The sequence below is a fragment of the Astyanax mexicanus genome, chromosome 19, assembly GCF_023375975.1.
Source record: "Astyanax mexicanus isolate ESR-SI-001 chromosome 19, AstMex3_surface, whole genome shotgun sequence".
In the NCBI taxonomy this organism is placed as follows: domain Eukaryota; kingdom Metazoa; phylum Chordata; class Actinopteri; order Characiformes; family Acestrorhamphidae; genus Astyanax; species Astyanax mexicanus.
Window position 1 is genome coordinate 660397 of NC_064426.1, and position 23681 is coordinate 684077.

A 23681-nucleotide genomic window follows, 5' to 3' on the forward strand; every position below is an offset into this window, starting at 1 on the left:
GCTGGTTGACACACACAGTTTTTGTTAGCGCTGTGGGACTGGACCGCGGAGGTTAGACCACAGGTTATGACAGCCGTATTACCCGCAGTCATCAGTCACCCATGATCCTGAGGTTCTGATGGAGCGCCGGTGCTGCCCGGACTGACCTCCACTCAACTCCTGACTGGAGTTCTCATGCCACTCAACAGCCGAGACGCCGCAGAACCCTCACTCATCACCGTCTCGCTCAGATAGATGATTCAGTCATGCTCGGCGGGGTCTCTCTTATCACAGCGGGGGACAGGATCTGAGACCCAGATCCAAACTGTGATGTTCCAGACAGTGACTGGGTCAGAACATCTCCAGAACATCAGGCAGGTCTAGTGGGGGGTTCCTCCCAGTATGCAGTGGATAGTATCTATCAACAGTGTCCAAAGATGGAGAACCAGAGAACCAGAAACAGGATAACATCCAAGCCCAACCTCACAACTTACAGGATTAAGGAAGTATAAAGTGTTGATGGAGCGTCCAATAGCATCCCACACATTTTCTAGAATCAGAATACGTTTTATATTTTAGATTCTTCAAAAAGTATTTCCTCTTGTTTAGATTAAACAGTTTTACACATCTCTGCTCAGTTTTATGAGGTAGAATCACCTGGAATTCAGGCTTTCAGTTAACAGCTGTGCTGAACTCATCAAGAGTTAATTACTTGAATTTCTTGTCTCTTAATAAAGTGTTTGAGAGCATCAGTTAAAGTAAAGTAGTGAAGAGGTAGAGTTACAGGTATACAGTGAATAGTGAATAAAGCTAAATGCGGTAAGCCTCGCAACTCCCAGGCCCTGATAGCTAGGAGAAAAAATCCTTTATTTAATTTTTGATTTCTTGGTTTACAGCAAATCAAAAAGTTTGATAGAACCATGAAGCTCTACCCACATAATGTTTTAAGCATAATATGCAAAACCTACATTTGCAAGCTTCTTTTCTTCTTGTTGTTCTTATTAAATAATGAAAAAGATTGTAATCTGGTGTTGGTTTGGGCACTCCCAGTTTTGGTCTTGACTCGGACCAACTGGTCCCAACTAGTGTTGGTTTTGACTTGGACCAACTGGTCCCAACTGGTGTTGGTTTTGACTTGGACCAACTGGTCCCAACTGGTGTTGGTTTTGACTTGGACCAACTGGTCCCAACTGGTGTTGGTTTTGACTTGGACCAACTGGTCCCAACTGGTGTTGGTTTTGACTTGGACCAACTGGTCCCAACTGGTGTTGGTTTTGGCTTGGATCAACTGGTCCCAACTGGTGTTGGTTTTGACTTGGACCAACTGGTCCCAACTGGTGTTGTTTTTGGCTTGGATCAACTGGTCCCAACTGGTGTTTTTTTTTTTGACTTGTACCAACTGGTCCTAACTGGTGTTGGTTTTGGCTTGGTTTTGACACTATGGGCTGTAACACACACATGCTTCAGCCTGGCCGTATTTACATGCTCTACTGACCGACACATGACCACAAACCACCTCCCCCTGACCTCTCTCTGTTTTTCTTCTCGTCTCACAGATGTGAACGTATATGAGTATGTGTGTGTGAGTGTGTGAACTTGTGTGTTAGTATATGTGTGTGTTAGTGTGTGTGTATTAGTGTGTGTGTTTTGAGTCAGTGTAAAGCCTCTATATCACACTGTTTTCAGGGCAGCAGCTCGTCAGTAGGTCCCGGCCTTTTGCTCACTTGACCGCCATGAATCATTAGAATGGCGTTAGAATACACACTGGATACCAGCGCTGTGACAGCGTACAGTAGGAGCCCTGAGATAGACGGACCGGCTGACAGCAGTGATTAACAGCGGAGGTCAGCGGTCTGACCCTGCCGACCTCTCATCCATCACACAGCCGGGTCTATTTACCTTCCTCACCTCACCAGTTAAACCAGTGGAGCTGCTGAGTCGGGGTGTTCAGTCTCTGACACATGAAGGATTTATTATTTCAGAATAAAATAAGAATTTATACACATCCGGGCAAAAGTTTTAGAACAACCCCAAATTATTCCCTTTATTTATTCTCTTTATTACTGGTATGTTCGGATTTTAGCATAGCATAGCTAGCTAACTCTCCTGCTGTCCTTCTTTCTCGGCCCTTCTACGGCTGTTGGTAGTAGGCGGGCCATCACAAACTCTGGAGATATTAACCAATAGCATTTGCTAAAAGAGATGACCCTGATCCTGCCCCCAAACTATTAAAACCACCCCTTTTTAACACCCTTTTAAGAGCCGCTGCAGGCAATTCACATAGCAGGAGAGCGAGGAAATTAAGCGTGAGATCAATTTTTTGTTTAGCGTGCAGACAATAAATTTTTTTTTTCCTTGTAAGTTTCACATTTGCGCTTGCGAGAAGTAAATTTACACACAAAATACACACAAAATGTAAAAACACAGTTACATTTTTTTTCACCTAGTATTTATTTTTGTTCCCCCAACTTTTAAAACTAATGTGACGCCATATTTTTAAGCCTTTAAAGCTCTTCAGGTCCAGTGAATAACCAGAAATCTGCCTCTGTCTTTAGTGCTCCTACATGTGTTCATTTGTAGCCCCGCCCCCTTGTTACCTGTCCCAGGAGTTTCCAGTTTCCCATCCCCTTCTATGTATATAAAGCCCCTTTGTTTTCAGTGTAAGTTTGTTGGCTATTGTTTGTGCTCTACAGCAGTCAGGTTGCTGTTTCTTTGTCTCAGTTTATTTCTTGTTTTTGTTAGTTGGTGTATATGCTTTATATCAGTTTATTCAGTGTAACTGTGGTGTTTTTTATTGTCTCTCTGTGTTTAAATGAACAGAGCTGAAGTCTACAGGACGCGTTGCAGTCTGGTGGCCTGGAGCTCAGAGACAGCGAGACTCCAGACGAGCTTGGCGTCCCTCAGGCGTAATGATCTGCTTTAGCTGCTTCTAATGAGCAGAACATGTTTTATACTTAAACAATAGCTTCATCTGCTGCCAGTCACTGTAATTAGGGTTTATTCAGCACTCGTGATCTCACGCCCAGTGTGTTACTGTCTATAACAGCAATAATATAGCCTCACAGCACTAACTGCAGAGTAATATTAATCCAGTATGAATCTTCAAATAGTTTAGTTTCTGTAGCGAGTAACTTTTAATCCAGTATGAATCTCCAGTTTGTGCAGTTTGTATAGCCTTACATTAATAATTACAGATTAATTTTAATCCAGTATGAATCTCCAGTTAGTTAAGTTCCTGTAGAGAGTACTTTAAATCCAGTATGAATCTACAGTGTGTGTAGTTTATATAGCCTCAAAGCAATAATTGCAGCATAATTTTAATCCAGTATGAATCTCCTGTGTGTGTAGTTTTATTGCATTACATCAATAATTGCAGAGTGATTTTAATCCAGTATGAATCTGGATTATCGATGTGTGTAGCACTAAAATACAGTTGCATATTTATTATATAGGCTATTTAAAATTTAAATTTTCAAAGGCTTTCTTCACATATTTAGTCCTGAGTATAAAAGTATTATAATCCAATTATTAAAAATCTTGTAAATCAGGGGAAAGAGTTTTGGGGAAACAGATCAGGAATTATAATTTTCTCACAGTAGTAAGAGTTTAGTTTATACTACAGTAAACAGACGTATACAGTATATATATAGAGAATATACGGTACAGATATGATGTGCTGATGGTTGGTGTGCGGTCGCAGTGTTTGGGTTGGATGTGTGTAGAACACGGCTGAGGCTGGTCTGAGATCAGACGGGAATGTGAGCTGTTTACTGGGAGGACTGGATCTGGATTTATGGTTCTGACGTGGCGTTCTGAGGGAGCGGGTCGGTGGCGCGGGGCTCCGGTTTGTAAACAGTGTCAGAATCAGAAATAAATGTTTTCTCTCCGCCGCTGGTTGTCGGGTTTTGGGCGGGTCGGGAACGCTGTCGCCACCGCGGTGCCGGTCCAGAACCAAGACTCTCTGTCAGCTGATCTAATCAGAACCAACTTCAGAACTTCTAAAACCCATTCAATATGCATTCAATAGTAAAGGCTGTAAAGGCTGTACAGGCTTGAAAATGTTGTCAAGGCTGGAAAAGCTGTAAAGGCTGTGAAAGGTGATAAAGGCTTGAAAATGCTGTAAATGTTGTAAAGGCAGTAAAGGCTGTAAAGGCAGTAAAGGTGATAAAGGCAGTAAAGGCTAAAAAGGCTGTAAATGTGGTAAAGGCTGTAAAGACTGTAAAGGCGGTAAATTCTGTAAAATCAGTATAGGCTGCAAAGGCTGTAAAGGCTGTAAAGACTGTAAAGACTGTAAAGACTGTAAAGGCTTGAAAATGCTGTAAAGGTTGTAAAGACGGTAAAGACTGTAAGGACTGTAAAGGTTGTAAAGGCGTTATAGGTGGTAAAAGTGGTAAAAGCCTGAAAATGCTGTAAACACTGTACAGGCTGTTAAGGCTATAAAGACCATAAAGGCAGTAAAGGAGGTACAGGCTTTCTGGCTCTGGCTCAGCTCAGTTCTCCATTAGCATTAGCGTTAGCTACCTTTTCCCCTGTAGTCTTTTGTCAACGAGGTGTTAAATCTAACCCGGCCTGTTCTGTTCCCGTGGTGGAGCGGTGAGCTGCCATCACCGCGGTTAAGAGGCCGGTGTTCTGCAGTAAAAGCCGGGTAATGCTGATCCGGTGCCGGGGATGTAATAATGGGCCGGCCCGGCGCTGCTGCCGGCTCGGCTGAGACCCGGTAAAGTGTTTGTGGTGAAATGTCAGAATCTACAGCCATGTTTCTGTCACTCCATCACACTCTCATTTCCTCCGCCTTTAAACAGGAGGCTGCAGGCCTGGCACCGCCGGGACGTCCCGGTATTAATGGAACAGCATGGAGGAAAATACCTGTTACTGTTTAAACCAAACATTAACCAACCAGTTACTTTCAAACTTTACTTTCTGAATCAGTTTCTCTGATTTAGCTATTTATACGTATAAATGTTTTTGAGTAAAAAAATAATGCAAAGAAAACAAGTTCATATTCATAAAGTTTTAATAGTTCAGAAATAATCAATATTTGGTGGAATAATCCTGGTTTTTAATCACAGTTTTTTTTTCATGCATCTTGGCATCATGTTCTCCTCCACCAGTCTTACACACTGCTTTTGGATAACTTTATGCTGCTTTACTCCTGGTGTAAAAATTCAAGCAGTTCAGTTTGGTGGTTTGATGGTTTGTGATCATCCATCTTCCTCTTGATTATATTCCAGAGGTTTTTAATTTGGTAAAATCAAAGAAACTCATCATTTTTAAGAGCTCTCTTATATTTTCCCTCTCAGACCGACAAACTGTGTATTCAGTCGAGTTCAGGCTGCTGGTATTTGCTGTTCTGTCTCTTTAAGCTCGTCAGCAGGTGATTCTCTTCAGCTCTTTCCTCTTTTATTCTGGTTTATTAATTTCCTCAGTAATGTAAACTTCATAAAACATTACAGTGGGAATTTACAGCCCTGTGTTTCGGGAGCCAGTGATGATGGAGCGGTCGGGTGTCGACAGAAGCAGCAGGTTATAAACCCGCCCACGCTTTCCAGCATTAACACCCAAACATCACAGCTCACAGTCTTTAAAGAGTCCGGAGGAAACACTAGAGACTGTGTGTGTGTGTTTAAGTGTGTTTAAGCAGATGGCATTGTGTAGAATGTGTGTATGTGTGTTCAAACAGTACCCAACCAACATAATGACATCATCAGGATGTTCTCAGACTGGATTTAAAATAAAATTATAAAAATATTATTAGATTATTTTCTTGATCCCACAGATGATCCAAATCAGGGGTTTGCATCTTCACTTTAGAAAAACCTGCAACACAAAAGAAATTGCCACAGTGATACACTATTAATACACTAGTAATACCCAACCAGCCACCTGGGGTACCACCGCAACCACCTAGGACACCTTAGCAACCAGGTTATCTATATAGCCAGCAACCATCCACAGCACTTATTAATCAACACCTAAACAACAACCTGGTATCATCGGCCTGTAGACTGCTGCTGACCACCTTGTAAGACTTTAAAAGAAAGTTTTGTCTTAGAATTACCGTTTTGTTTACTTAGCTTAGCTTGACTTAACTTAGTTAGCTAACCCCCTGCTGCATTAGAAGGGAAACGTGGCGACACCCCTGTTCCTTACTAGTGTTGATTAAAATGCACCTTATAATCCCGCTGTGCCTTGTGTATAAAAATAGACAAGAAAATAGACCAGAAATTAGTGTGAAAAATATGGTAGGTGTGAAATCTCCCCAAAAAAGTTTATTTAGAGAGTTTCTGGAGAACCCTGCCTGCAGGATGATGATCCACACAGCAGATCAGTTCAGTTCCGAGTTCAGTAAGACAGTCAGAAGCTCTGGGTTCCTGTGGTTCTGGTTCCGCTCAGGCAGGTCCAGGCTGAAGCTCTGAGATACTGAGCTGAACTCAATTAAGCCTGCAGTAGATTTGAGGCCGGAGATGTTTAGTACCGTGACCAACGCCGTCAACAGGAACAGCGAGCCGGGCGGCTCCGCCTCCTCAGGGTCTGCTCAGCCAGAATTATGCGGCGCTAATCGCTGGATTCCTCACTGCTGTTTCAGGCGGCAGGTTTGGAGAAGTCCTCCGGTCCGGCACACAGCTTTCTTTATCTCCAGCCTGAGCCCAGACCGGCCTAGACCACCGGGGGAAGTCATACTGGGATCTACAGAACCCACAGAACCTTCTCTCCGCTGTATCTCTGATATATTTCAGGAATCATAATCATATTGATAAATATATAACTGGAGATGTTGTGGTAGAATTTACAGCAGTTCATAATATATTATATAATATATCCTGTTAAATTGTCTTTATTTCTAATGACCATGATATTAGGAGGGTGAGGGTCAGCGCACACCTTCTCCAATACATATGAAGGCAGACTCCGCCTCTTTTCCAACTGCAACCAATCACAAAGCAGCATCACATTTCCTTTGGAGGAAAGCATTGGATCTCCAGCTCTGATACATCAGCTAACAGAGGCCTGTAGCAACCAGCATCACAATGGGAGTAATAAGGGGAGAAAGAGCCACCTACATGAGCCACCATGCTCTCGCTCAGACTCCGGCTGCTGATGGAGAAAAAGTACACTGAAATCGTAAGACCACAGGGATCTTTAAGAGGGATGGCAATGCATTTTTCAACAAGACAAATTCAGATACGTATTTTGTTTTTATTTTCTATAATAACTAAAAATATACCCTGGGCAACTACTCCCCTCTGTGTGGTTCTGTAGTAAACAGGTGTAAAACACACTGAAATATAAATATAATAATAATAATAATATCAGAACATTAATTGGGCCGCTGCCAACTCTGTCTGTGGTCCCAGCTTATTTACATAAGATACACTAAACACAACACTCTGACTTCATTACACAGATATAACACACACACACACACACACACAGCCTGCAGGCTTGGTGCCTGAAAATGAGCTACAATCCCAGAGCGCTGATTTCACCTTATTGAAAGAAAACAAACTGGGATGAGCTCAGTGTGCGTGTGTGTGTAAGTGTGTGTGTAAGTGTATGTGTGTGTCTCTGTGTGTGTGTGTGTGTGTGTCCAAGAGGTCACTAGAGATGGGTAAAGTGGTGCTAAATGAGAAGCAGATTCTATATGAGCACATGGCCTCTTTCTCTCTCTAAACTCAAATCACATTAAATCAAATATGATTTATTGTTATGGCAGAATATGATAGCTAAGTTGCCAAAGCTGTACATAATAAATTTTATTCTAATAAATAAAGAAACAAAAATAGTTAATACAAATAAATAATTAAAGCAAACATGTAAAGAACAATAATTTGCTTAAAAGCCATAAATGCAGCAAAATAATAATACTAATACAAATAATGAAATAGTAAACAATGAGTTTCATATAAATAATTAAGTAACGCTTCTGAATATCAGAAATCAGAAATACTGATTATCTCTCTCTCTCTCTCTCTCTCTCTCTCTCTCTCTCTCAGACTCCGGCTGCTGATGGAGAAACAGCAATACTCAGATCATAGTGACAGAACCTTTGTCCACAGGACCTGATTGTATCTACAGATTGTCTCTACCACTCTCTCTCTTTCTCTCTCTCTCTCTTCCAAATATTTCCAGAGCTGAGGTCTAATCCCTTGTTCTTCTCCTCCTGACCTGTGGGACTGGTGGGTAAACACTGGCACACGTGAGCTCCTGCCCTGGAGACGAGCCTGTTTTAGCACCGGCTTTCAGGAAGCCTTTTACACACAGAACACATTATTAAACATTCCTACTGGATCCAGCTCTCTCTCTCTCTCTTTCTCTCTTTCTCTCACTGGGTGGCACTGAACAATCTGCAAAATGAGAAGATATGGAGTCCACACACACACACACACACACACACACACACACACACACACACACACACACACACACACACACACACACACACACACAAAGTCAATAGCTGTAATATAGTGAATATAATGCTGATATATTGTAGTGATTACAGTATTAAAGTTTATTAATAAGTTTATTGGGGGGTAAATCTGTTCTGTAACTGAAAGGAGGATCTAGTACCTGTTGGTTCCTCTATGCTGGATATAAGATGAGATTGAGAGGGTTGGGTTTGGAGGTTCTACAGGTTCTGTATGGATCCTGCAGCACATTTACCCACAGATGTTGCTACAGCTGGGCCTGTAGATCCTGTAGCTCTACACTCGTAGGTTGAAGCTGAAGCTGAGTCCCAGCTGCTCCATAAATGCTGGATTGGTGATAAATCTGGAGAGCTGCAGGACGAGGAAGTGCTGCAATCTGGTGGAGACTGTGTTCCTGGGAAACCCTTGCTGTGTGTGGGTGAACATTATCCTGCTGAAAAATGAAAGTTCTGCAGGAGAGAAAGCAGCAACACATGGATCTGCAGGATGTTCTGCACAGATCACTGAGATCACTGTTAGTAATGTTCCTCCCATCACTACTAGGAGTGACTGAGTGTCATATGAGAACAAGTTTTACTGTAGGGAATTGAACACAGATTATTTGTGAACCTTTGGGTATTGGTGCCCCCTCTGGTCGGACACACACACACACACACACACGCACACGCGCGCACGCACACACACAGTTTCCTGTTGCTCGGCTGCTTGGTTCCACACTGCTGATTATTATGAACTCTAGAATCTTCTGTTTGTTCTGAATTTCTGGGAGTTCAGGTATCAAAACATGATCTGTTCAATCAGACTCTGGGGCCCGGTCTCTCGACCACACACACACACACACACACACACAGTTCCTCAGCATGAGCCCGGGCCCCTCGGGACCCGCCGATCCGCTCCTCTGGTTCTGATGTCATTCTGAGAATGGAAATAGCATATGTGAGCGTTTACGTAAATAACGGAAGTGCAGTCATTACAGCCGCTTTACCGAATTCTCCCTGAAAGTTGACGGGCGTATGAGTGTGTGTACGTGTGTATAAGAGTGTGTGTGTGTGTGTGTGTGTGTGTGTGTGTGACCCTGACTGTAATGCATATGTTTTTATTTCAGGATCAGATCATAAGACCTGTGGCTTTAACGGAATCAGATATGCTCCCGAGAGCGTCCTGCAAAAACACACTGTACCTAACTGTACCACACACAGTCCCCACCATACCGCCAGCACTGCGGGTACACTGAGGGGAGGGTGTGTGTGTGTGTGTGTTTGCTTGGTTTAATACATTTTCAGAACAAATCAGATTTAAAAAATAAAATAATGGAGACCCAGTGCAGTGCTACTGGTGCTGTAGTCAGATTTTTTAAAAAGAAAAAATAATAAATAAATATATCTATTGACAATAACACAAAAAGTATAGCAGTTTTAACACCCCTTTGAACTCCATCCTGTGGGTAGTGTCTTGTGGGTAGTGTCCTGTGGGTGGCATCCTCTATCTCAGATCAATACTGGGGGCTTAAATCTCTCTATAACCTATAACCTTTTGTGTGGGCAGCTAATATCTTAGCTAGTATCTGAATGTATCCTTCATCAGTAGAGGCGTCCACAAACATTTGGACACATAGTGAAGGTGTTAGTGCTCCTCAGCAGGGTGTTTTCACGCTTGAGTAGTGTGGACGTGTGAATAAGAGCTCTGGAGATGCAGAATCTGTGTGTCTAGACCGAACAGACTGAGCTCCAGAGGGGGCGAATCAAATCCGAGCTGCTGACGCCAATCATCCCGCCCTCACCAGTCCTCCAGAAGCTGGGAATAAAGATCCCGCTGGATTCTGCTGGAATTCCCTCTGCTGTAGACCTCCGTCAGCCGGCTGTTAGCATTTCAGCACATTTATCGCTAATCTGTGTCTGTCCACACCTCCAACGGTACAGGACAATATCCACACCTTTTCATTTAGCCATTTTTCTACAACAATAATAATAATATAGATATTTATTTGTATATGGCTCATTGAATAACTTCACTGATGATCTGGTTCCAGTGGCTCCTCCTATATAGAATAGAATATAATAGAACATCAGGCAACAAAGGCTCTTTTTTGATACAAGTGGAAGCTCTGCCCACCTCAAAACTCATAGGATCTGTAAGGAGTTGGGTCAAAACTGTTTTGGTGGTTTTAGGGGGTCTAAAAAAGTACTAGACATAAAATAATATAATATCTAAGGAAATAATGATTCTTTACACCCTATAAAAATCTATGAAAAGATTATTTTGGGCAAAAGTAGCCATAATTATTCATAATTATGATAAAATATAAAAACGAATGTGGTTTACTTTGGGGGCCTTAGTTATACTACGTATTACTGTGTGAAACTACCTCCACCATGTTTGAAAGCTGTACTTCAAACTGATTAGCTCTCACTGTGAGTTAAAGTTGATTTGCTTCTTTTTTCTTTTAAGCTGTGATCTGTTACGCCACCTAGAGGAGATACAATCCATATCGGAGTGAATTGTGCAATGTCTACATACAGCTAAGTTATTTAGCTTGCAAATGTTGTGCTACTACATCCAACAAGAACAATCCAATGTTTTTACCATTAAAAATAATGTTTGATAGAGAATCACTGGACAAAAAATATAAAATATGCACTCTACTGGAGCCAGATATATTTACCCCATAAGGCTGTACTGTAGTGTGTTTTTTATGCCAGTATAGTTATTTTCATAAGTAGGTTTTGTGTTATATTTTCTGTGCAGAGTAAATCCCCTGTGAAGGCGGATCTGATAAACGATGATGATGAAGGGGTTTAATAATGAGTTGCAGCTTTTTCCCAGTGGAAACATTCCCATTCATTCCCAGCTCTCCCAGTACAGGGGGGGGGGGGGGGGGTGGTATTTAAAACCAGCGGCCTCCGTCTGCACTTTTACCTACAATTACGCCGTTCTGGAGACAAAAAAAGTGGAGTGAAATGAGTGTGAGAGAGTCGGTGGCACAGACGAGGGGTCGGAGGTGGAGGAAAGCAATAATGAGGGAGTTGTTTTTGCTGGACACCGAGCGCATTGTGACGCCGCGAGCCCCCGAGCTCGAGCCCGTCCCTGATTAACGCTCTAACTCTGCTTTAAAAGCGACTTTTAGGAAAGAACGGAAAATAAAAGATGGGACGTCCCCCCCGAGAGACGGCGAGGTCTGAGAAGAGCCCCAAATTTCATTTCACACTACATTACTAATCTAATTATGTGGTGAAATGCTAGCCGGCGTTAGCGGGAGGGGAGAGGGAGGTTTATTATGGGGTGGCCGGAGCCTTTTTCTGCTACTGTGATGTGTGACCGCCTTCACACAGACCCACGACCTGCCATTTCTAATCATTTCTAGCCAATTCGAGGCATTTCTAGCTATTTTTAGCTATTTCTTCTTGCGCAGGCGGGGTCTAGGTTACTGCCCTGTTATTCATGTTCCAATAAAATGTCAGTGTGTCCTGTATGTGATATTGGCTGGATGTTGAATGATGCTGAAGGTCTGATTTATTCCACAGTTACTGTTCATTGTGTGCCTAACCTACACCACTCCCCACGCCTGAGATGACGTAGTCTGTATATAATAACTATATAATTATATTATACTGTATAATTCACTCAGAAGTGGGAGAGAACTTTATTACTGTTCTTAAACAGTGAAAGCTGTGTCTGTTGTTAAATATCGTGCTCTTTTTTAGTACAAGGATGAAACCGAAACTTCATGTGAAGCGTTGATCTCCCTTGTAAAAGAAAAGAGTATTAAGTATATATTTTTGAAAGTATACTTAACATGAAAAAGAACATACTTTAAAAAAAATAAAATATGTGCTTAAATATATACTAAATATTCTATTTTAGAACAACCTATGGCAACTTAACTTTATTTCATTTGTAATTAAGCTATATTTAAACACAACTAAAAATGATTAAATTGTGCTTTTGATTGTGTTTTTTTGTACAACTTCTGCAAACTTTAGTAGATTAAATTTTGTGTTTTTTAAACACCTTTTTAATACACTTGAAGTATTTTGTCTAATTTGCATATCGATGCACATATTGTGTACAGCTTAAAGCTACAGGAGCGTAAACTGTTCAGACCAATGTCAAATATAGATCACATTAAAAAAGATTGACAGTTTTAGTATAATATATTTTTAGGGTTTTAAGGATTACATTTAATTCTGAAGTTTGATGTTGTATATTTGTACTGTTTGTACCATGGTGAACAAATATATATATATATATGAACAATTCCTTCTTCCTTTTGACAGTGTAGAAAAAGCAAGATAGCACTTTATCTTATGGTCCATTGTAGACTCATAAATGCTCAACAAATATTTAACTAAAATTCAATTAGATGTTTATTAAATGCAGCTGGTTTCTTAGTTGAATGCCCAATGATTCTCTTTAGAACCTAAACCTACCCCTAAATATAATCTTATAATGTTAAGATTACAGTTTGTTTTAGAGTTTTAGAGTGGATTGTAGGGTTATATTCAATAGAGAATCATTTACTTTCACCTTTTTATTTGCATTTAAAAGACATTCAGTTTAATGTTAGTTGAGCATCTATAATGAACCATCCAAATAAAGTGATACCAAAAACACATTTTTTACTCTATAAAGATTCATTGTTTGAGTGTGAAGAAAGTTTTTTATGAAACCAAAAATGGTTCTTTCTCGGCATCGCCCAAAGTATTTACCATTTAAAAACATTTTTCTATTTTTGCCAGTGTAACTCTGTGTAGTTTGTCAGAATCTGCCTCTGAGATTTAAATACATTTCAGTCTCTGTAAGGCTGGGTTTACTTATTATGTTTAAAAATAGAAATCCGTCGCCAATAACCCAAAAATAATAGGCCCAGTAGCAGTTGGACTTGGATCGTCTGCGGCTCAGTTGCCAGCACTTGTCTCCTGTCACCCGAAACAACCATCTCTTTATATAATATTCAGCATAAAGACTACTTTTATTCCCCCGTGCTGTAAAAACCAGCAGCTGGAATGTTGATGGCGGTGCATTGGGAGTTATCGTTTGTTTTCGTGGCCCGGTTCTGCTCGCCGGAGGGTACGTTCCTCCGGCTCGCGGCGCTGAGACGATGGCACCGCGTGAAACACTAAATTTCCCTCATCGTCGCCTTAATGAGCCACTCTTTCATTTTCCTGCCTCGGATTTCTCCCGGTCCGCCCAGTTCTGGATTAATGAGCGGCCGCCGGCCCGAACCGGCCCGCTTTCCTCAAACGTCTCCCTCCGACATTCGAGCCTAACCAAATATCACAGAAGACTTTACTGCTGAAACTCGAACCGCGGGTCAGGAAATGTCACCTGACGTTTTGCAAGGTTCTGTGTCAGCGCTGGAACCGTTAACCGCATTAAAGCAGTTATTAATTTCCCGCGGCGGCAGAATCTGAGGAAAGGCTGATCTGAGGTGTCGGACTTTAGCGTATTCTGACTTTCATAGCCTGTTTAGCAGCTAACAAACAGAGGCTAGACAGGAAGTACACATAAACACACTGTTCTACGAGTGCACACTTAACCCCTTAACATGTTGGGATTTTTGGCAATTGTCTGCCTAAATCACTATTAAATCTTGAGGATTTCTATTTAAGCATTAGATAAAAAGCTTTAAGGAACATAACATACTGAAAAACATAATTGTAATTATAATAGAAAGTATAGAAAAATAGTCAAGTAAATCTGTTAAATATGTTAAAATATAATGAATAAAATCATAAATTTGCTCTTGTCCGAACTTCATTTTGATATTAATACAAATCCTGAATACCAAACAAACAGTTCATCTCCTCCAAACCTGTAGTTTCCTTTTATTTTTACGTCTTTATTTTCAAATCTGCTGAATTATTAAGTGGAGTAGAGAGAAAATAAGGGCCGTGGTCGGGCAGCAGGACGGACAGGACTGTGGTCGGGCAGCAGGACGGACAGGGCCGTGGTCGGGCAGCAGGACGGACAGGACTGTGGTCGGGCAGCAGGACGGACAGGACTGTGGTCGGGCAGCAGGACGGACAGGACTGTGGTCGGGCAGCAGGACGGACAGGACTGTGGTCGGGCAGCAGGACGGACAGGACTGTGGTCGGGCAGCAGGACGGACAGGGCCGTGGTCAGGCTGTTTATTTGGATCCTGCTGCCACTGAAAGATGGATTCAGTCTCAAAATCAGCAAACCAGCACTAAATCCAGTTTAGCCTAATTACAACCATATCATCCAAATAAATAATCAGAGTAAGATAATCTGACCTGAATATACTACCACTCCCCCTCTCACTCTTTCCATCTCACTCTCTATCACTCTACCCTCTCTCTACCACTGTCTTTCACCCTCTCTCTCTTGCTTGCCCTCTCTCTTTCTTTCTTTCTCTTTCTTTCTTTCTTTGTCACTCACCCTCTCTATCTCTACTACTTTCTCACTTTCTCTACCACACTCGTTCTTTCTCTCGCTCTCTCTCTATCGTTCTTTCTCTCGCTCTCTCTCTCGTTCTTTCTCTCGCTCTCTCTTTCTTTCTTTCTCTTTCTCTCTCTCTCGTTCTTTCTCTCTCTCTTTCTCTCTCTCTCTCTCTCGTTCTTTCTCTCTCTCTCTCTCTCTCTCTCTCTCTCTGCTTGTCATGTTCAGCAGTAATGATACACACTGAGTACTAAATTACACACCAGTGTCTAAACATGCGGTCTCTCCATTATTCATCAAGCGAGTCGCGGTGTGTGTTGGTGTGTGTGTGAGTGTGTGTGTGTGTGTGTGTGTGTTGGTGTGTGTTGGGTATAAATCCTGTGTTGGGTATTGTTTCAGGGCTGTAGTTTACAGTGGTTCTGTAATTTCTGGGTCGAGCTCAGAGTCGCTGGTGCAGATCCAGCTGCTGCTGCTGAACTTCTGCTGAAGGATTTTCCCCACCGGACCTGAAGGACCCCCCCAAGCAGGACCCCCCCCCCCCGTGTCCTGCAGTCCTCATACAGACCAGTATGAGCTCCCAGTAACCCTGTGTTTCACAGTCAAAGACCACCAGGGCTGAACCTGATGGATCTGTGTTGTTCTGGTACAGTGAGTGGATCAGATACTGCAGTGCTGCTGGAGTTTTTAAACACCTCAGTGTCACTGCTGTACTAAGAGTAGACCAGCAACAGAGCAGTGTCCTGTAGGCAGTGTCCTGTAGGCAGTGTATTGTGGGCGACATCCTATAGTCAGTGTCGTTTAGTCACTGTCCTGTGGTCAGTGTCCTGTGGGCAATCTCCTTCAGACAGTGTGCATTGTTTTGCTGACGTTCTACAGGCATTATCCTGTGGACAGTGCCCTGTCTTGTATCTACAGGATGTTTCAGTTGTAGGGAGGAGTGTGTAATAGAGTGGAGGACAGTGAGAGATTAAACACGGTGTTTAAAAACTCCAGCAGCACTGCTGCAGTATCTGATCTGTAGAGAAACAGATAAAGAACTACAGTCTGTAATGATAGAATTACTGTCTTTTGTAGAAAATAAATGAATTGCACATTTTAATAACAATAATACAGTAAATACAATAAAGTCTCTAAAATACACGTTTTAATCAGCTGATCCTGAGGGTCGCCTCTCGGCTGCAGTATCTGCTGAACCCATCCTCAGCTCAGCCAGGATAAACCGTCTGGTCCCTGAGAGACGCCGTGTCCACTCTGACACGGATAATAAATGAGAATGATGTTCTGGTGCTGGAGACGCTGGCGCTGATCCGGCGGCGGGCTCTCTCGGTGCTCTGGGTGCTGCCGGGTTTGATCGGGCCGGTTCCTCTCCCAGCTGAAGCCGGAGATGGATGGGATGTGATGGGATGGAGGTTGGACGTGCTGGAGCTGTCTGTGGAACTGAGGGAATCCAGACGCTCGGATCATCTCGGAGTTCTAAATGTTTGAGGTGGAAAATTCCATCTGTGTAGAATCAGATCTGTGCAGAATCGAGATGTTTCAGGAATAATTCACCAGGACGGAGTCGTGCGTCTGTGGTTTTAAAGCTGAGAGTGGAGGAGTTTAAATCTTCCAGCTCAGGTAAAAAGTGTGTAATAACAGTAGAAGATCATTATCAAATTTTACATTCAAAAATTCAGACCAGTCCAGTACCTGTACTATCTTCTTCTAATATCTGCTGCATGCTTATATGTGTATAAAGGCAGCAGCCAATCATAGACAGCGTACTCTTAACCAGAAACCACCGTCCACCTGGAGAAGTGTATCGGTCATTCATACCTAGGCACACCTGGGCAACTTAGAGTATCTAAACTACCATAGTCTTCAGAGAAAAACCCATGCAGACTCGACTTTGACGTCTTTATCTATACTACACTTAAAAAAAAATAGTCAGTATTAGTAAATTAGTGCACAACTTGGATGCACACTTAATCTCACTAATTAGCCACAATTATGTACAAATTCGAAAAACTCTGAGATGCTACACTAACAAATGATTGCATTAAATTGGGGTCAATGTTGGCTCATTGTGTGAAACTACCTCCAACATGTTTGGAAGCTGGACTTTACTTTTTGGGGTCTTAGTTACAGTAACTAACAGTGTGTTAAACTTTGTTTGTAATGTGTAGCAGGTCTGAAATGCAGGATGCATGGATGATTAGTAATAAATTTAATATATATTGCATTTATTCTGTCTGCAATCAAGTAAATGTCAAAACTAATGTAATAAATTAAGACACACTATTTTTATTTATTCTGTATCGTCTCCACTTTTTTCTGATATTGGGTTTGCATTACTTGTTAGCTTATTAGCCTCATTTGTAGCTGCAGTAAGAAAGTATGAAGTGTGTAAATTTGTACTTATAGCTGAATCATTGCTTTTATAGGTCGTATATATTTTTAAAGCTCATTATAAAGCACGTGTAATTGTTAAGTGGCTCATGTTGAAAATAATGTAATTTAATAAATGAAGTGCTAAATCCCCTGTTTTGCATTAGCTCGTTTTTCGCTGTGCTAACGTGTGAATACAGGTCTATAACCCGGATCGCCCGAGGCGTTCGGACCCGGCCGTGATGAATGGGTCTATAATGGAGTTACTGTACGTGCAGTTATGAGTTAATAGGCTGTTATGTTTTCAGGCAGGCAGTAGGTTCTGTTCGGGGGGGGTTGGGTCCTCGCTGGGTGGTGGAACCGAGCCGTCAGCGGGGGGTCCGGTCTGGAGTTATGTGTAGAATAACTGCTGCAGCTATTGTTCCAGTATTTGTGGCGTATGTTTGCTGTAGGTCTTCCTAAGAGCAGCTAATTAGCCCCGCGACCTCGCTAAGCTGTGGGGGAATTTTTGCTTAAAGGGAAAATTCAGAAGAACATTCACACTGTTCTCCTGTATAATAACTGTACCCAATCAGCTGAGACACATTTTAACTGCCTGCCGTTTGCTTTTCTTTAGTTTTGTGCTTGAGATACGAGGCTAATGTAGCTAACTAGCATTGTAAGTCTATGGCTGCAACCCAGTTGTGTTCTACACACTAATAATATATAAGTTTTTTAATATATAATACTATTTATAGTGTGAACTTGGCAGGTTAGTACATAGAATTTTAGTGTACTAACCTGTTTAGTGCTTGCTAAACAGAAGTTATGAAACATTGCTATGCCAACATATATCACTACAAGTTCTGATTTTTTTCCCGAATATCATTCCAGATTTTTGCATTGCATTGTGGGACAATTGTTTTCATTGTAACCACACTCAAACACTCAAACACTGATTAGTGCTGAGTATGAGTTGTATTTATAGTATACTCAGCTTTAAAAGTATTAGTATTAGTAATTAGTACACATCTTAGCTACAGTAACAGTGTGTGAAACTACCTCCACCATGTTTAAGAGCCAAACTATAACCTGGCTAGTTCTCATTGTTGGTGTATCTGGAGTTAAACAATGGATCAATGTGTGTATTTAATTCTTTTTTGAGTAAAATATGACTTTAATAAACAACTTTTTCCCAGGTTTGGCTGGACAGATATCGGGGCTTTATTTATTGTGGTCATCAATTAGGTCACATGACCCCGGTCACAAAAAGATCCAATGAGGGCATCAGTGACGGGGCTGTGTTTTTGTAGTGTGACTCTGCTGAAACCTGCAGGTCTGCAGTGTTTTTCCTGTAGCTCTGACTGAAATGAATGTTTATGGCTTTATGGGAGTGAAACGCTTGGAGGAAACCTCGGGAACCCGGACCACCAAGATTAACACCGCTCAGCCTGAAACCAATACGCCTCCACCGCCAACCTACACCTAATGCCTCTCAGGAACACGGGAGGAACATAAATTCACTTTCTCACTTAAATTAGACTCCAGCGCCGCAGAGGGGCCGGCCTTCAGCATCTCCAACCCAAATCCTGTTTCTGTCCAAAGAGAAACAGAACATTTGGATTGGTCTTCTCATTATTCTATACACAAGAGATCTCCTAAAAAGAGCTTCTTGAGAAAGCAGAATGTGTTATAAAGCTACTAATAAGTTAATCTCTTTTGGCTCCACCCAGAACATTGTTCTTTAGAGTTTCTCAGTGTATATCACAATATCTACAATTAGATTATGTGTTAATATTCATATTTTCACTAAAAGATGCACAATAATTACTGGAAATAAATGAAAAGTGATCAGTGAGGGTGTCTGAAAATAGCTGCAAACAATATTTGCACCCAGTAGAAAGTGTGGGATTTTAATTCTATTCAGAAGAAAGATGAAAGTTATCAGGAACAATAAATGATTCCACCTACTAACCAACTGATCTACCCACCTCCTACCTACCAATCAACCAAACTACCAACCTACCTACCAATCAACCTACCTATCTACCTACTAACCAACAATCTATTTACCTACCTACATACATATCTTCCCACCTACCTACATACCTACCTACCTACCTTTCCATCTACCTACATACCTACTTACCAACCTACCTACCTACCAACCTACCTACTTCTTACCTATTTCCCTACATACCAACCTAACTACCAACCTACCTACCAACAAACCTACCTACCTTCCTACCTACTTATCTACCTACCTACTGTACCTACCAACCTACCTACCTACCTACAAACCTAACTATCTACCTACCAAACTGCCTACCTACTGTACCTACCAACCAACCAACCAACCAACCAAGTTACCTACCTACTGTACCTACCAACCAACCAACCAACCAACCAACTTACCTACCTAATGTACCTACCTACCTACCAACATACCTACCAATCTACCTTCCCAAATACATACCTATCAACCTGCCTACCAACCTACCTACCTACTTCCTATCTACCTACCTAGCAACTGTTAACATAAATAAAGACACATGTTCTTGTGATAAACAAGTATGTGTCCACAAGTAACAGAAACTCTATTGAAGTGAATCCAGTTGACTAACTTTTGAGAACATCTAAACGACTGCAACTGGGTTTTTCCTAAACACAAACAGGGACAAAACGGATCCAAATGGTGGTGATTTAGGTGCTCATGCACCGTCACCTCCGCCGGCCGTACACCAGGCTGTAATTGAGTCGGGAGCAGGAGCTGCGTGGAGCTGCTAGCCTGGTAGGAATTAGAGGTTGAGCTAGCGTAGCGTTAGCCAGCCCTCACAAGGCCGTGATTCGGCCCAGCCAGCTGATTACCTCCAGATGTCCTGACAGATATCCCGTCCCTGAAAACAGCGTCCTGACGCTCCGGGTCTCGGCAGCGGGGGGGAGGGGGTCTGCGAGGGTCCTCAGCAGGCCGGCTAACGCTTAGCCCGTGTGTTTATTGGCCTCGGCCTCGTCTCAGACTAAATATCAGAGGCTGAAGGACGGAGAAGGAGGAACCCTGACCCCGAGGATCTGCTCCTCCGTCGGGGTGGGGTAGTGTTGGGGTGGTACTGCAGGGTTTTTGAAGGGTAATGGCGGTTTCTACAGGAAAACACGTCCAGGCTAAAACCAATATTGTGTTTCTCTGTTTCCTGCCATTATAAGGCTGGAATTTGACAGGGTGACAGCTCGTCAGAATAAGAGCACACGGTGGAACACACACATTTACCCTCATTTTAATGCTCCATTTATCTTTGTGAATATTTATTCAGAGCAAAAAGTGAAAAGATGGGAAAAAACATTATTCCATGGTTAAAAAGACAAATAATAAATATTAAAAGCAGATAAAAATGTATCATTTGTAATAACAATACAATGTGCCACAAAACCTAATTTAAAGTAGCTGAGTAATGTTTAGAAATATTCATTTTTACAAAAAAAACATATGTAATTTGTTTGAGATCATACTAATTTTGGGTTTACAGTGTAAAATATAATGTGAACGCTCTCCATATTAATTTTTTAACACTTCAGACCCTACATTAATTACAATGGATATCACGTAATGCACAGAACAATAACTGGGACCTGTTGTCTTTTAGAATAGACCATAGACCAGCCAATAAAAAGTAGCTATGCCCCGCCCACTGAAATAGACAAAATACAAGCTATTTTTTTGGAATATACAGTTTTGGTTGGTTGGATTCGATTTTATATTAGGATAGTAGTGTCTTATTTTGTGTGCACTATATTTTTCCATCACTGGAACATAATTCAGGTCTGAAAGGGTTAAAATACACATTCTTAATAATAATCATTATCATTTTATGGCTGTGAACCATCACATTACTGGAGCTCCTCCCCCTCCATCAGCGCAGCTGAACTAAACCGCAGTATTCTGGTTTCTGCAGTAGTGTTCAGTGTTAATTGTGAGTTCAGAGTGTGTGATTGACGGGAGGGTGCTGGAGGTGGTGTGATAATCACCCCCCCCACATTCTTCACCCCGACTCGGCCCGGCCCAGCCCGGCGCTCAGACCTCAGAACGGGGAGTGAGGTCGGCTAATGGGTTGATTGTGTACAAACATGTGATGTTTGCTTTCTTTACTGAACCTCAAACGAGGGTTAAAAGGGCAGGAGGGGTTAAAATGTATCAGACGGGTGGAGTTAGCTTAGGCGAGGCATCTTATGCAGCATAAACCACTGATTTCTCTCATCATCTCTGATCTACTGTAGCACTGATTCACAACACCGCCCTTTATTATATATATATATGACTCACTAACTCACTCGCACACACCTAGCACTAACAGAACTCTCCACAAGGGGGAGCTCAAACAATCAACATCATTATTGAGTAGGTTACTGAAAGGAAAAAAAAAAGAAACTGGCATGCTGGTCTAAAGAAATAACTAAATAATTTGACTTTATAATTAATGTCCCTTATAACTGTGTAGTTACACATTAATAATCCATGTAACTACTGGTGAATTGCTTGTAATTGCTTTTGAATACTATTCAGAATATTTATTTAGATTTTAATATGGGAAGATTGAAAAAATATTTTGATCTTTATACACATGTGTAATTATATATCCTATAAAACTGTAATTATTATGTAACAGTACACTAGTAGTTACAACAATGTGTATTTACACAGTTATTAACATAGAAAGTTATTATAAAGTGGGACATTTAAATGCCAATGTTAATCACATGCCAATTAGATATTAGATACATTTTTGGGTGAATCACAGCAAACCCCAAGCAACCACTCATCATCATGCCAGCCATCAGAGGTACCATAACAGCCACCTAGCAAAAAAAGTTTAAAAAGTTTAACCCAGATCATATTGCAACAGAAACTTGGACCTGTAAACAAGTTAATTTAACCAACCAATCTGCAGAGTTTATTATATTATTATTATTATTATTATTATTTTATTATTATTATTATTATTATTTAGTACTTTACACTATGCTGTAGCCTATACCATAGCCACAGAAATAACTATAACTATAATATAATAACTACTTGTTCCGTGACATGCACATAAACTGCTGTGATTGGTCCGCCTTGACTTATGTTCCCGCCCACACCTTCCCATCTTCATGGTTTAAACATCAGAGCAGAAGTATAAACATGCTCTGCTGCATAGGGCGCTCGCACAGGCTGACTCAGAAATATAAACCAGTATTCAGTATTCAGTTTTCAGTATAATGCTCTACTTGTCTTTAAATATCCTGCATCATAATGGTGGGGTCAGAGTTTATTGAACTTTTGGTGATCAATCAGGTACATTCAGACTGCTGAAAATAGTTAAAAGAGCTAAAGAACATTACTTCATGTGCTTGATCTTAAATATGGAGGCTGACATGATATCAGAGAATGTTTACTAATCTTTATCGTTAGTATTTATGATTTTCTTCTTTGTGGTCAATCTGAAAATTCCCTCATTTCCACTGATGAGTTTATAGCCTTTACTCAAGTTTAATGCTAGAACTCCCTCAGAGGTAAGCTCAGTTCTACCCTCTACTGCCAACTTCTTCCAGCCTCTCTTTCTCTCCCTCTTTCTCTCTCTCCACCTCCTCCTCTCACCTCCTCTCTTTCTCTCCCTCCTCTTACAGCCACTCTCTCGCTCTCTCTCTCCTGGTGGAGGAGCTTAACAATGGAGCATTCTCTCTGGCTGCAGAACCCGGCCCAGCTTGCGGCTTGGCAGCAGAGGAGCCCGTCCAATTCCTACCACATGTTCTCTCTCTAATCAACAGCCCAGAGAGAGAGAGAGAGAGAGAGAGAGAGAGAGAGAGGGGGAGAGAGAGTGAGAGAGAGAGAGGGGGAGAGAGAGAGAGAGAGAGGGGGAGAGAGAGTGAGAGAGAGAGAGAGAGAGAGTATTGAAAGATGGAGAGAAACAAAAGAAACAAAAAGGATTCCCCATGTTTGACTCATGAAGGTCGCAGTTAGAGAAAGTAAGGGGAGGAGCTAAAGTCTTAAAGTGATCTCGTTTGATCTCTGGTGTTTTATTTCCTTACTTTTGAGTTAAAACAAAAATACTGCTTTTACTACATGATCACTTTAAAAAGGTTACACCAACTGCATGTACAAATTCTCTTAATTAATCGTGAGTGTGGTTATTTAATTCTGGCCATAACGTGAAATAATAAACCAATCAGAGTGTCTCTTTAAGAGCTCATCATTCTCTTTAAGAGTAGAATCAGGTGAGCTCTGTCTTTGGTGGATTGCTATTGTAACGGTGCAGCTACCTGGACGTGTTCAACAAACTCTTCTCAGCAGAGGAAACTGAGCTGCTGGTTGACGCTGTGAAGGAGCTCCAGCAGCTCATTTACGGGAACAGCAATGTTATTTTATTTACTATTCTGTTTATTGTTGATGTAAAAGTTGGGTTTGTGCTGCTGTGTGTTCATGTGTATGTAATAAGTGGGGGTGTACGCTCGGCTCGGCACGGCGCCTGTGTTACCGAGATAGCGATGAACGTC